A 15043-nucleotide genomic window follows, 5' to 3' on the forward strand; every position below is an offset into this window, starting at 1 on the left:
GTTTCTTCTTGTGTGAATTTTGGTAGATTGTGTCTTTTAAGGGATTGGTCCATTTCACCTAAGTTATCAAATTTAAGGGCATAGAACCAGCTTTGAGTCTTGTTGATTTTCTTTGTTTTCCTGTTTTCAATTTTGCTCTGATTTTTATTGTTTTCTTCTGCTTCCTTTGGATTTAATTTGTTCATTTTCTGGTTTCCTAAATTAAAAGCTTAGATGATTAATTTTACCTTTCTTCTTTTTTAACATATACATTCAGTGCTAAAAATTAATCTCTTAGTCCTGCTTTGCTGCATCCCACATTTATTTACTTACTTACTTACTTACTTATTTATGAAATGGGGTCTCATTATGTTGCCCAGGCTGGTCTAGAGCTCCTAGCCTCAAGTGATCCTCCTGCCTTAGCCTCCCAAAGTGCTGGGATTACATGTATGAGCCACTGTGCCCGGCCATAAATTTTGGTGTTTTATTTTCATGTACACTTAGTTTAAAATATTTTATAATTTCTCAAGACTATTTTTTTGATCTACGAGTTATTTGTAAGTGAGCTGTTTAAACATCTCCAAATATTTTGAGATTTTCCAGCTATGTTTTTGTTTAACTAGTTTAATTCCATTGTGGTGTGTCTATTTGTATGGTGTCTATTCTCTAAAATTTGTTAAGATATATTTTGTAGTCTCTCTTTGTGAAATGTTCCCTGTGGATTTGAGAAGAATGTGTATACTGCTGTTGCTGGATGAAGTGTTCTATAAATGTCAGTTAGATCTAGTTGATTGATGGTGTCATCAGTTCTATGATACCTTCCTGATTTTCTGCTTCTGTCAATTACTGATAGAGGGTTGTTGAAGCTCCAACTATAATATTGAATTCATGTGTTTCTCCTTGTAGTTCTATCAGTTTTTATTATACCTTATGTATTTTGACACTCTGTAGTTAGGTACATACATATAAAGATAATTATGTCTTCTTGGTGATAATTATGTCTTCTTGGTGAATAATAACAGATTGACCATCTGTTATTAGGTAATGCCCCTCTATCACTGATAATTTTTCTTGGCCTGAAGCTTGCTCTTTCTGAAATTTTTATAGCCATTCCAGGTTTCTTTTGATTAGATTTAGCATAGCCTATCTTTCTCCATCCCTTTACTTTTAATCTGTCTTCATCTTTATATTTAGAGTGGGATTTTTGTAGACATCATATAGTAGGGTCTTGTCGTTTGATTTGCTCTCGACAGCATGTGTCTTTTAACTGGTGTATTTAGACCACAGATGTTTAAAGTAATTATTGATATAGTTGGATTAATGTCTACTGTATTTATAACTGTTTTCTACTCATTTTCCTTGTTCTTTCTTTTTTCGTCTTTCACTTTGTCTCTGCCTTCTTCATTGTAATTCAGCATTTTATATAATTCCACTTTGTCTCCTGTTTTAAAATATAAATTATACTTAATTTAAAATTATCTTTTAGGCTGAGGATGGTGGCTTACGCCTGTAATCCCAGCACTTTGGGAGGCCGAGGCAGGTGGATCACCTGAGGTCAGGAGTTCGAGATTAGCCTGGCCAACATGGTGAAACCCTGTCTCTACTAAAAATACAAAAGTTAGCCAGGTGTGCTGGCGCACGCCTGTAATCCCAGCTACTCAGGGGGCTGAGGCAGGAGAATTTCTTGAACCCAGGAGGTGGAGGTTGCAGTGAGCCAAGATCGCACTACTGCACCCTAGTCTGGGCGACAGAGCAAGACTGTCTCAAAAAAAAAGAATAAAATGAAATTATTTTTTAGTTGTTGCCCCACAGTTTGCAATAATTACACAGTTAAACTGATCCAAATTCACTTTTTAAATAACACTATACCACTTCATGGGTAGTGCAGATACCTTACAACTTAGTGTTGTCAGTTCCTTTTTCCCATTCCTTATAACATTACTTTTATTTGTTTTACTTTTCCATAATTTACAGTCACTAAATATATTGTTGCTATTATTATTTTGAACAAGTTGTTATCTGTTAGATGAATTAAGGATCAGAAAAACAAAAGATTTAGCTTTACCTTTTTTTTTCCTCTACACTCTTCCTTTCTTTTTGTAATCCATATTTCTGATCTATATAATTTTCCTTCTTTCTGAATAACTTCCGTTAACATTTCTTGCAAGTCATGTTTATTGGGTTTCATTTCTCCCAGTTTTTATTTGAGAAAGTCTTTATTTCTTCACTTTTGGAGGATAATTTTGCTGGGATTCTATAGGCATTCTAGTTTGGTATTTTATTTTATTTTATTTTATTTTTTTAACAGTCCAGAGGTCTTATTTTATTTTATTTTTTTGAGATGGAGTCTCATTCTGTTACCCAGGCTGGAGTGCAGTGGCACGATCTTGGCTCACTGCAACTACCGTCTCCTGGGTTCAAGTGATTCTCCTGCCTCAGCCTCCCAAGTAGCTGGGACTACAGGTGCGTGCCACCACGCCTGGCTAATTTTTTGTATTTCTTTTCTTTTTTGTTTTGAGACAGAGTCTCACACTGTCGCCCGGGCTGGAGTGGAGTGGTGTGATCTTGGCTCACTGCAACCTCCACCTCCCGGGTTCAAGCGATTCACCTGCCTCAGCCTCCTGAGTAGCTGGAATTACAGGCGCCCACCACCACGCCCAGCTAATTTTTTGTATTTTTAGTAGAGACGGGGTTTCACTATGTTGGCCAGGCTGGTCTCAAACTCCTGACCTCATGGTCTGCCCGCCTCAGCCTCCCAAAGTGCTGGGATTACAGGTGTGAGCCACCGTGCCCAGCCAGTCTAGAGGTCTTTTTTTTTTTTTTTTTTTAACACCTGTTATGCTATGAATTCACAGGGAATAGGTTCCAGCAGCTCAGGCTCCTTCCCACTGGTTCTCACAAAGTGTGCTTCTCTGGATGGAGCAGGCTGGTGCTTCAGTAGAACCCGGGTACCTTTCTCTTTGGCTTCTTTCTTTTTCCGATCATTTTCCTTTACGTGTTTCAGGAAGCTATTTTGGCTCTTAAGAGTGCTGAATGTGCTCAATACGCACATTAATTCTCTTGGCAAGAATCTTGCCCTTGTTTGTTTACAAGTTGTTTACAATACCAACAGCATGCTGAGTAACGTGTTTGTTTACAACTTGCTTACAGTGCCAACAGCATGTTGGGTAACACTGCAGACTCTTCCAGTTTTGCCGTGATAACACTCGCGGAGCATTCCTTTTTGAACAGTACCCATTCCCTTGATGTCTACAGTATCACCTTTCTTACAGATTCCCATACATGTGGCCAAAGGAACAACTCCATGTTTACTAAAAGGCCTAGAGAACATATATCGGGTGCCTCTCTTCTTTCCCTTTGTGTTCGTCCTTTTGGCGAATTACTGGAAGATGGTGGTTGCGGCCGAAAGGTTGGATTTTTTTTTTTTTTTTAACACTAAATGTTTCACTTCACTCTTTTTGCTTGCATGGTTTCTGAAGAGAAAGTTTGATCTAATTCTTTATTTCTCTGTGGATAAGATGTTTTCTGTGTGTGTTGATTTTTTTCTTTACCTCTTGCTTCTTTCGAGATATCTTATTGGTCTTAAAGTTAATAAGGAAAAAACTAAAGTTTTGCTTTTGATTTAGTTTTCTCTTTGTCTTATTTTCTGCGGCTTCACTATCATTCGTCTGTGTAAATATTTTGGTATTTATCTTGCTTGGTGTTCTCTGAACTTCCAGGTTTGGTGTTTCTTACTAAAGACATTCTTTCCTGTTACAGTGTTATTGATTTGTACACTCCCCTTCCTCACCTCCCCCCTTCACTGTTTTTTCCTTCTCTTTACTCTTCCTTTCTTTCCACAGGATCTCACTCTGTCACCCTGGCTGGAGTGCAGTAGTGACGTGATCATAACTCGCTGCAGTCTTGAACTCCTAGGCTCAAGTGATTCTCCCTCCTCAGCTTCTCAAGTAGCCAGGACTACAGGTGTGTGCCACCATGCCTGGCAATTAAAAAAAAAATTGTAGAAACAGGGTCTCCAATGTTGCCCAGGCCAGTCTTAGAAAAAAGGACTTAGCTGGGCATGGTGGTGGCATGCACCTCTAGTCCTACCTGCTTGGGAAGCTGTGGCAGGAAGATTGTTTGTGCCTAGGAGTTCAAGGCTACAGTGCACTGTGAATCACCACTGTACTCCAGACTGGGTAACAGTGAGACCCTGTCTCAAAACATATATATATATAAAAAAATTCCTGGTGATAATTTGATAATTCCTGGTAAAAATTTCTGCCACATCCGAGTCTGTTTTCGAGGCTTGCTTTGTTTCTTCAGATTGTATTTTTTGCCTTTATAGTGCCTCATAATTTTTTTTCATAGCCAGACAGAATGTATCAGGTAAAAGGAACTGAGGTAAATAGGCCTTTAGTGTGAGGTTTTATGTTTATCTGTTTAGAAGTCAGGCTGTGTTTAGTGTTTGTTCTGGCTGTGGTATCAGAGGCAAATGTTACGGGATCTTTAAGGTGTTGCTTTTCTGTCTAGAAATCTCTGTGGCCAGTGGCGCCTTTGCCCGAGTTCTTGTCCTGTGTCCAGGAAGAATTATGTATGCAGACAAGTGGAGGGTGAGCAAGACAAAGAGAAGCTTTATTGAGTGTTAGAACAGCTCAGAGGAGAGCTGCAGAGGGCAGCCCCTCTCTGTAGGCAGGTTGTCTCATCCAATGTTCAGCTCTCAGCAGAGAGGAGGCCCTGGAGTGAGTGGCTCCTCTCTGCAGGCAGGTCCCCATTGACTTCCCAGTTCTCAGCAGAGACGATAGCTCCTCTCTGCAGCTGGTCATCTGGCTGTCTCTCTGGCCTCTGCCCTGCTCTGGTTGATCTCGGGGCTTTTATGGACCTCAGTGGGGAGGAAGTGTGTCAATTGGTACATCGGTGGCCATGGGTGGGCTGGAAAAGGCACCACAAGCCCCCACTGCAGTCTGCGGGACTGGCAGCCCGGTCCCCAACCTTCAGGCCCTCCCTGGCGTGAAGGTGGGGTCTATCTGGGGACCTGCCCCCTTCCACCCAGGAGCCTGTCTGCTTCCTGCCACTTTCCATGGTTCCCAGGCTGCTTGTGCCAAGGGGCACCTGCCTGCCAGCATGGAGCAGCTCTCCACCTCAGCTTCCCCAGAGGGGGCCTAGGCGGCAGGGCCTGAGCATGCGCATATCCTGTTGGGCTGTGATGATATCCAGGCTTGGCTCCAACCCCACTCTGAGAACCTGCCAGATTGGAGCCGGTGCGGGAAGTGGCAGCGGGAACAGGCATTTCCGAGCCTGCAAAGGCAAGGGGGGGCCTTCCTGAGCCCCCAAGAGCACACGGAGGCCTGGGTCCACAACCCTGACTTGGGTAGCTGCAGCTGTATGAGGTTGGGGGACAGGGCTCCTGCCTGTTTCCAGTCCCCAAGAGCACATGGAGGCCTGGGTCTACCACCCAGGCTTGGGTGGCTTGGGCTGCTGCCTGCTCCTGGCTCCCACTGGCACTGTGGAGCATGCAGCCCTGGCTCCGCCCCCCTTTCAGCCTGAGACAGGGGCTCCAGATCCTTGCTGGACCTGGGCTGGGATCCGGGGCAGGGGTGACATCGCCGGGAGCTACCCCAGTTGCCCTGGCGCTTCAGTGGCCCAGGCAGAGCAGATAACTGTCCAGCCTGGCTGTTGGGAGTGGCAGGCTCAGCAGTCGCCTGATGTGGGGTGGACCCTGGGGATGTAGCCCCGGGCAGCCCTGCACAGAGCCTCCTCCTGAGGCCCAGGAACCTGGCACCCTCAGTGGGGTGGGCGCAGTGGCTGTGTCACTGGCTGGTCCCTGAAGTGGGCACCGCTCCCACTTCCTGCCTCAGGCCTCTGAAGCTCAGCCTCAGCTCTGCATCGGTCCCCTCTCTGCTTGACTGTGCTGCACGGAGGGCGGCGGGCTGTTGAGGGAGGGGGTCTGTCCGCCTCTCCCTGTGCCGTCCATGTACCAGAAAGCCACCGCCATCACTATTAGAGGCTAAAATTTCTTCTACTGTCCTTGCTTTTATCTGCCCTGTTGTCTTTGGGTTTTTGTAAAGAATCCTTAAATGGGGTCTGAGGCTTGCAGGTTTTTAAGTTGTAATCCTGTGTTGTACAAGAGCTGTATTGATGTGGTGGTAAGGGTAGAGGGATGAGGGGGAAAGTTCTATAGTCCTGTAATTAGATCTCAGGACTATAGAACTTTCCCCCTCATCCCTCTGCCCTCTACCAACTGTGAGCCTGAGTTGAGTTAACTGTCTCTTTTTCCCTGTCAAAGGATAGATGGGGCTGGAGTTGGGTATTTCCCTTCCCTCCGGTTGGTTAGGCACTGTAAAACCGTAGTAGGTTAGGCAATCTAAAAGCCAGTTGGTTAGGTTCTGGTAAAATAGTTTCCTTTTCTGGAATACCTTTTAAGAGAAACAAAGTTCCTGGCATATTTCAAAATGGTTTTTCTTTTTCCCCTGCTGCAAGCAGGAGGGGATTTTTTTCAGATGTTTACCATGAGAACCTGGTAGGGCTCCTGGAGGTAAAACTCAGGAAAGTATGGGGACCCCTGTAAGACTGGTCCCCTTACAGTTTTTAACTCTCAAGCTAGTCCACAATTACTGTTTCAAATGTTCCTACTGATGCTGGCTTCAGTTGAGAGCTTGTATTCCTGGACTTCTGCTTCCTGCACACTGTGATTCTCTATCTGCCTGTCTTGTCTCTCCAGGTTTTAGAGCAGCAGTTTGCCCTCTGACCTCAATTCTCTGATGGCTCTAAGAAGAGTTGTTGATTATCACTTTTTTTTTTTTTTTTACCCCCAGCTTTTTTTCTTGTTGTGAGGTTGGGAGTGATGAATTAAAAGCTCTTTACAACTGTACTTAAGGTTATTTTTTGACCATTTTTGATGCTTTTGTAACTAGTCAAAAGACTTATTACAGTATCCTTTATCTCATTTGGCAGTATTGTTCATTAAGAATTTTATTTCTTTCTGACATCAGGTCTGCACATTTTGGGGCTAATATATTCTAATTTGCAAGAAAGATTAAAAAACTCCAGAGGGAAGTTGATCATAGGACTGATTCTTATTATTGATGAATTGACTGCCTTGTCTTGTTTTGTGTTGCTATATAGGAATACCTGAGGCTAGGTAATTTATAAAGAGTTTGATTTACCACACAGTTCTGCAGGCTGTACAAGAAGTATGGCACCAGGATCGGCTTGTAGTGAAGGCCTTAGGCTACTTCCACTGATAGCAGAAGGCAAAGAGGTGCCAGCTTGTGCACAAAATGAGAGAGGAGAAAAGGGTGGGAGGAGGGGCCCTGGCTTTTTAACAACCAGCTCTTGGGGGAACAAATAGAGTGAGACCTCAAGCATGCCTGAGGAAGAGCATTAATTTATTCTTGAGGGTTCTGACCCCTCCCCACCATGCCCAACAACATCTCCCGTTAGGCCCCACCCCCAACATTGAGATCAAATTTCAACAGGAGGGACAATCATCTAAGTGATAGCATAGAGTCAGGCTGTTTACTATTCTGTTTTCAAGTATAGATTGAGGGCAACAGCAGCCTTTGTTTTCTATGTTGATGGCCAAAGGTTTATTTTTATATTCTTATACTGTAAAAAAAAAACAACTTTATTTTTATAGCCTTTTTGGGTGTAGGGTCATGTCAGGCTTTACTAATTGCACTTCTGATAAGTATACTGATGATGCTGAGGATGGTTATTAAAGCCCTATGCTGATACTTTGGATTTATGGAACCAATTAATTTGATGACTCATTTACATTGAATTTCTTAATTAGTAGATTGCCCACTAATTATTTTTATGAGCACAGAATAAGGTAATGTTAATTCTTATTTTTTTTGTGATATGGTAAAAAACTTAGTTCATATAATGAATTTAGTGCTCAAATATCCTAGTAGAAATTGAAGTAGAAAAAGACATTGTTGTAAATTAAATGTAAGATATAATTTTATTTTCTTTAGAAAACTTTACATTGAAAAGATCACATTATAGATAATTTAGACAACTTATTTATTTATAACTTTTATTTATTATTATTATTGAATGTAAAAGAATTACATGCAGTCCCATGATCTTAACATAACTATGGTTACCATGTTGGTATATGTGCCTTTTAGTCCTTTTTCATACACAATTTTTTTTTTTTACAAAGTTATAATAATTTCTTTTCAAATTTGTGCCTTATTTCAGTTAACAGTGTAAATGTTTCCCATTTCTAACAATGTTTTCTCATTGAGTGAGGTACTGTTAGGTTGGTCAGACTGATAGTTTATTGTACGTATTGCTGTAATATCTTTGTACATTTAGCTTTTCCATGTTTGTACCATATCTTTGGGTTTTCAGAAGTCTGTCTGTCTCTCTGTTTCTCTTTTTGTCTGTCTTTTCTATCTCTCACCTTCATTTGGGGAGCATTTTGTGTTCTCTTTCACAGGACTAAGTTTTATTGGATCTTGAAAAATGGAATTAGAAATTTTTTGTTACTTATATAATTAGAAAACAATGCTTTTGGACTTACATTGCCACGGCAGTTTACACAGTTTTATTCCAAAAAATTGTAGTTTTGTGACTAGGTGATAAAAATGATCTCCTATATGTGCCAAACTTGGTATTCTAGACACTCATACTTAGGATGTAAATTGACTGTAGTCCAATAATTTAATGTCTTATGTTTAATTCTTGTAACATTTTACTCACAAATTGAACTTTTCCTTACCAATTTAATGTTTGTAGGCTTAATTTGGCATCTTTGTCAGGATTATTAGACTTCTCTGCATTCTTATGACTTCTCCCTAAACTAATGTTTAGAACTGAATTGGGTCCAGCAATTTAAGTGGAAAATCAGTATGACTAGAGACTTCTAGAAACTTCTGGTGTCACTGAGATGGTGAATTTGATGATTCTGACCCTACTTGCTCATCTGTAAAAGCTATTAGAGGATTGTTTTAAGCATTTCTATTCTATACAGGTATATGTACACCATGTAATACCACTCAGCCATAAAAAAGAATGAAATAACATTTTTGCAGCAATTTGGGTGGAGCTGTAGGCCATTATTCTAAGTGAAGTAACTCAGGAATACAAAACCGAATACCATATGTTCTCACAAGCGGGAGCTAAGTCATGGGTACGCAAAGGCATACAGAATAGTAAAACAGACTTTGGAGACTGAGATGCGGGGAGGATAGGAAGAAGATAAGGGATAAAAAACGATATATTGGGTACAATGTATGCTACTTTGGTGATGGGTGTAGTAAAATCTCAGACTTCACCACTATACATTTCATCCATGTAACCCAAAACCACTTGTACTCCAAAAGCTATTGAAATAAAAAAGATATTTAAAAAAAAAGAAGCCAGGCAGGGTGGTTCACGCCTGTAATCCCAGCACTTTGGGAGGCTGAGGCGGGCGGATCACTTGAGGTCAGGAGTTCGGGACCAGCCTGACCAACATGGTGAAACCCTGTCTCTACTAAAAAAAAAAAAAAAAAAAAAGCCAGGCGTGCTGGCTCACGCCTGTAACCCCAGCTACTCAGGGGGCTGGGCGAATCGCTTGAACCTGGGAGGCAGAGGTTGCAGTGAGCCGAGATTGTGCCACTGCACTCTAAGAGCAAAACTCTGTCTCAAAAATAAATAAATAAATAAAAAATTAAAAAAGATCTTCTATTGTACCTAATCTTCTAGCCTGATTATTTCTTAGAGATTTTATAAATGCATGTGGCTTTTTTACTCTTGTCATCTTCAAGTTATTTGCCAAGATTGAAAAATAACCATCTTTCTCCTAATACCTTGGTGAGCCTGAGAGAAGAAAATATTACACAGTTCATTTTATTGTAAAAGTAGTAAAATTTCTCAACTGATATTCATCCTTCGTTTTTGTGGATTTGTTCAGGGAAGATAAGATTTATTGTTTATTTTTATTTTGCTGTATTGCCAGGCTGGTCTGGAACTTCTGAGCTCAAGCAGTCCTCCTGCCTCGGCCTTCCAAAGTGTTGGGATTATAGGTGTGAGCCACTGCACCTGGCTGGAAGACAGGATTTTTTTGGGAAAGTAAATATCACTTAAGAATATCTACTAGTATGGAATCTAAAGTTATGCATACAAGGATGCTCTCATATTTCTTTGTATCTTGTTCCCAGTCTTTCCCCCAATCTTGTCTTGCTTTTTCCTCAACAGGCGTAGTTAACAACTACTATGAATTTGGAATACAAAATGATAACGACCCTGCCTTTAGGAAACTGACAATTTAGAAGGTGAACTAGAAATATGTTAATAATTACAGTACAGGAAGTCCCCTGATTTCCTCTATAATAACATGTCTCCCAAAATGTGATTGAAAATAAAAATTCCACATGTCATAGGCGTAGGAGGTATTTGGGTGTTTGTATGGAGAGTCATTTCACAGAGCTAAAATTTATTATTATAAAATACTCAATTCTAGTTCCTGGGCATGTTATCTCCTTTGGAATTAGAAATCTTAGTTGCTGCATAACATTAAAAGTGTCAGGATGATGCCTGTAATCCCAGCACTTTTGAAGGTAGAGGCAGAGCATTGCTTGAGGCCAGCATTTTGAGACCAGCCTGGGCAACATAGTGAGATCCTGTCTCTACCAAAAAATTAAAAAAAATTAGCCAAGCATGGTGGTGTGTGCATGTAGTCCTAGGTACTTAGGAGGCTGAGGCAGAGGATCGCTTGAGCTCAGGTATTGGAGGCTGCAGTGAGGCTGCAGTGAGGCTGAGCTCTACCATATAGAGCTCAGGCTCTATATGGTAGAGCCACTGCACTCCAGCCTCCGCAACAGAGTGAGACCTTGTCTTGGGGGGCAAAAAGTGTAAGGATGGGATTTCTAGGCATATTTGGGGCTGAGGAAATCAGTCTTGGGCCCAACCTCCTTGTAGGGGGTGAGGTGGCAACCTCTGGAATTTGAGGCCTGCTACTGGGATTGTAGGTATAGGAAGTTGAGAGGGAAAGGGTCTTTCTCACCCTGCTGTGGTATTAAGAGCTTGGTGCTTAATGGGTGCCTTTTACTTGTTTGATCACCTAGGATTTCTGCTTAGAACCCAGCAATACTTGTAGGCCTGCACAGTCCCGAGAGAGAAATCAGAGACTTGGTGATAAGTCAAGGGTAAGAGATGAGATAAGAGAGCACCTACACTATAGGATATTAGAACTACAACTCCAATTACTCCTTCACCCTCATCTTTTTCCCTCTCCCAGCTGCCAAGTATATGTGACTAGTGCTTTGTCCAGAGCAGGACTGGAGGATGGGGTAGGAAGAATTATTATTTTTTCATCATAGATCAGGATAGTGTCATGTCCCCTTAAACTTCAGGGAGCCCTGGCTTCATACCTCTTCTTCCAATTTCCTAGCATTGTGCAATGACAAAGCTTCATGCAGTAACTCAAAATCATTGTTAATAAGGTGATATCTAAAAGATTGAATTTGATGTTCTGAAGTTAGTGTGAGGATGTCAATCTGTTAATGTGTGAAATGTTTTGAGCTGTGTGAAACTCAATTTTGCTTAGTGTGTTTAGTACAACTGAAGTAGGTGTAAAAGTCAGTAGTAGCACACAGAAAGGAGTAATGAATTGTGTCTAGAGGGTCAGGAAAGGTCTCACAAAGGAGAGGATCCTTGAATTCTTTGTTCAAGTGGTAGAGTTAAAGAAGTAGATTTTTTTTTTTTTTTTTTTTTTTTTTTTTTGTGACAGGGTTTTGCTGTAGGTCTCCCAGGCTGGAGTACAGTGGCGCTATCATAGCTCACTGCAATCTCTAAACTTCTGGGCTCAAGCATAGAAATAGATCTGATAGTGGAAGTCTCTGCCCAGTAATACTGAGATCTTGGAACCTTACTCATTTCAGAAATGGCTCTGGTCTGAATACATTATATGGGACTAAGCTCTTCTAAATATCTTTATCCCTTAATTCTTTATGCATAAACTTCAGCAACTTCTAAGCTATCATTAGGAAATTTTCACTGTAAATTATATACTGGATGATTGAATTTTTAGAACTAGATTTATTCCAAATGTAAGTCAACCGAAATGTAAAGTTTTTCTCTACTTAAATATAAGCTTTTTTTGGCACTCTTGAAGATTCTGAGTATTTCTGTGGACAGTTATGGCCATCAGGGTGTTTGTTTGAATTCTGGAATTGCCCTAGAGAGCACATAAGCTGTGGAGTAAAGCAGGTGTGTGGTCTGACTCCTGACTTGGTCACTTAAGATCTGTGCAACCTTCAATAGTAACTTCGATGCTAATTTTCCACATCTGTAAAATATGGATAAAAAATGCAGAGTCTTTAGCACAGTGCCTGGCATGAAGTAATGGCTCAATAAATGTTAATTATTACTATTGTTAACTAAATAAGAGTTCCCTAGGTCTCTGGCTTCAAACATATAGGTGTTGGAGACTATGAATACCTTGGGGCCACCTTGAGCTAAGACTAGATGCTCAGGAGCACCTTTTTGATCAGTCATTTATTCATTGAGCATATATTTTTGCATTGTTTAAACTTTAGCAAAATACCTAAGTCAGTCAATTCTATTTTTATACAGATATTTCTATATAGAGGAGATTTCCTATAGGATGACCTGTTCTGGGTGTGTCTGTCTGACCTGCAGCTAGTCAAGTGACTACAGCTTTGCTAATTTTTTTTGAAAAACCCTAATATTGTTAAACAGTAGTACAGAGGAAATAAGCTGTTGGTCAGCTTCTAAATTCTGGCACGGGTTAGATTTGCCTAAGAGCAAATCATATAGCAAGAGTTGATGAGAGAACTTTTCTCATAGCTTCTAGCTTGGGTAAGTTTGTCTCATTTGGTGTCAAGTCAGAGGAATCTGAACTATAGAACCAAATTGTAGGGAAAGATGACTAAGGGTTTGTAATGTCTTTTTTTTTTTTTTTTTTTTTTTTTTTTTTACCCCCCTGAAAGGAGTTCTAGGTGTAAAAAGCATCATGGTTTAAACGTTACGAGGCATCAGTGAAGGCAGCAGAAAAGTCAGAAACTAATATAGCCAAGTCTAGATTGTATCTGTTATAAACTTTTTAATCAGAAGATTCTAGCTTCTAGAACCAGGTCTGTAAAATGTTGAGAGCCCTCTAAGTAAACTCCATTATAGTCATTTAATTGATTTTTCTTTGTCTTTCTTCTTGGACATACTCTTCTTTAAAGAGAGTGTTCCCCCCTCTACCCCAGATAGTATCTATCTTTGAGGTTTTGAGAACAATAGTATTCTTGTGCTTTAGGTTCTGAGTTGCTGACTTGAGGGAATTTGATACACAGGAGTCCCCAAGGCCCCCCAGTGGATACCTGAAACCATGGATAGTACTGAACCCTATATATACAGGTCAGGCATCCCAAATCTGAAATCCAAAACGTTCCAAAATCTGAAACCGACGTGACACTCTGAAGAAATGCTCACTGGAGCATTTTGGATTTGTGGATTTGAGATGCTCGACTGGTAAGTATAAAAGTGAGTATAACACAAATATCCCCAATAGGAAAAACTCCCTATTCCCATTAGTTTTTACTTGATATTCTGAATTCTTAAGTGTGATTTTTTTTTCTAATTTGGGGATAGCTCCTATTTTTGTGAGAGAAATTAATGGGAAATTTTGAGATGGTAACTAGAAATTGTCTTTGCAGTGTTTAATTTTTAGTTGGGAGGCTACTAGGCTGGGTGGCTCTAGCTGTTTAAGTTCCTATCTAAGCAAACCAAAGCCCAACTTAGAAAGTAAAAGGAAACTAGATATTTTGCCAACTAGAAACCACCTAAGTAATCTCTAACTAGTGTCTTTCCACTCTGACCAATGAGATATGTTTTCTTTGTCTTCCTTCTGTGTTCAGCGTATAAAGCTTACAGCCCACACTGCTGCGAATGAAGCTCTTCAAATCTCTTATGGTTCAGAGTGCTGCCTAATTGATGAATCATTCTTTGCACAGATAAACTCTTTTGTCTGTTTTTGCTTTAAACAACAAAGGAACATAAATTCTGTTAATTGATTGTATGAATATAACAGTGAAAATTCCCTGTTAGGCTTTGGTTCTCAGTATTTTAGGAATACTTTTTAAAACATCCCCTTTAGCTTTTAATGTGTTTTGGTCAGACAAGATGATGTATGTGTCAGTATAATGCCAGGCTCACAAAAGTTGCTAACTAAATGTTAGTTCCTTCAATACATATATTCATTCCCTGGGACATGGTTCCAAAAGTAGATTATCATAAGAGTTCTGTGAGAAGCTTTGAAAAACTACAGATGTCTATGGCATATATTAATATATGGCGTCTATATCAATACATGTATGTAAATGTACGCAAACAATTTAATCTACTTTTTCCTTAACATTAACTCCTTCAGATAGAATGGTTGGCCCAAATGATTTAATTATTTTTGAGGTTGTTGATTCATAGAAACAAATCCCCTGCAGAAAGGTTGTACCAATTTACCCAGTTACCTTTCTTCAGGTTTTCTCTAACACTGGGTATTCTTGAGCTTTTAGTATTTCTCAGTTGGTGGAAAGGATCTCTTAGTTTGTTGGGATCTCTTTGATTATGAGTGAGATTCAGCATTTTCCATAATTTACTGATGTCTGCATTTCTTCCTCCCTCCCTCCCTTTCTTCTTTCCTTTTTCCTTCTCCTACTTCCACTTTCTCCCGTCCTGTCCTCCCTTTCCGCTGCTCTCCCTCTTTCTTCCCCTTCTATCACCCTCCCCTCCTGTTTTTCCTTCTTTGCTTGTTTTTGATCTCTGTTCTTCCACATATGAAGATTCTATTTTGACCAGCAATAAGTTGAATTATGGGGCTAGAAGATAAGGACTAAAAACAAGAATTGGTGTCCAGAAAGGTGGGGTAATTTTGATTACTATGCCTGTTGCAAACATGAGCAAGATGTTAAATGTATCATAGATCTGCAAGGTTTTTTTAATTCATATTTTTTATCTATTGTCTCATTAATGTTATCTTTGAGAAATGGTTCTTTTCAGTTTGAGAATGGGGGAATTGGATTTAAAATTTTCTTACATGAAGAAACCAAATATTTTGCTACTATCCTTTGGAAACTTCTTACTA

The 15043-nt window shown here is 40.2% G+C and overlaps 1 protein-coding gene across 6 annotated transcripts in view; it reads left to right on the top strand.

The window, feature by feature from the left end:
• The window catches only part of FUT8 (fucosyltransferase 8), a 401412-nt gene that overhangs the window by 129504 nt on the left and 256865 nt on the right, over positions 1 to 15043 (top strand). Inside the window, exon 1 of one of the 6 annotated variants that reach the window (XM_063698316.1) lies at positions 3257 to 3388. The exons of 4 other annotated variants lie outside the window; for them this stretch is intronic. The gene's annotated coding sequence lies outside the window, so the exon portion shown is untranslated. Of the gene's footprint in view, positions 1 to 3256; positions 3389 to 9915; positions 10024 to 15043 lie in introns of those variants that run through there. One more of the 6 variants, XM_055362113.2, reaches the window with a different exon arrangement.

The sequence above is a fragment of the Gorilla gorilla genome, chromosome 15, assembly GCF_029281585.2.
Source record: "Gorilla gorilla gorilla isolate KB3781 chromosome 15, NHGRI_mGorGor1-v2.1_pri, whole genome shotgun sequence".
Classification (NCBI taxonomy): domain Eukaryota; kingdom Metazoa; phylum Chordata; class Mammalia; order Primates; family Hominidae; genus Gorilla; species Gorilla gorilla.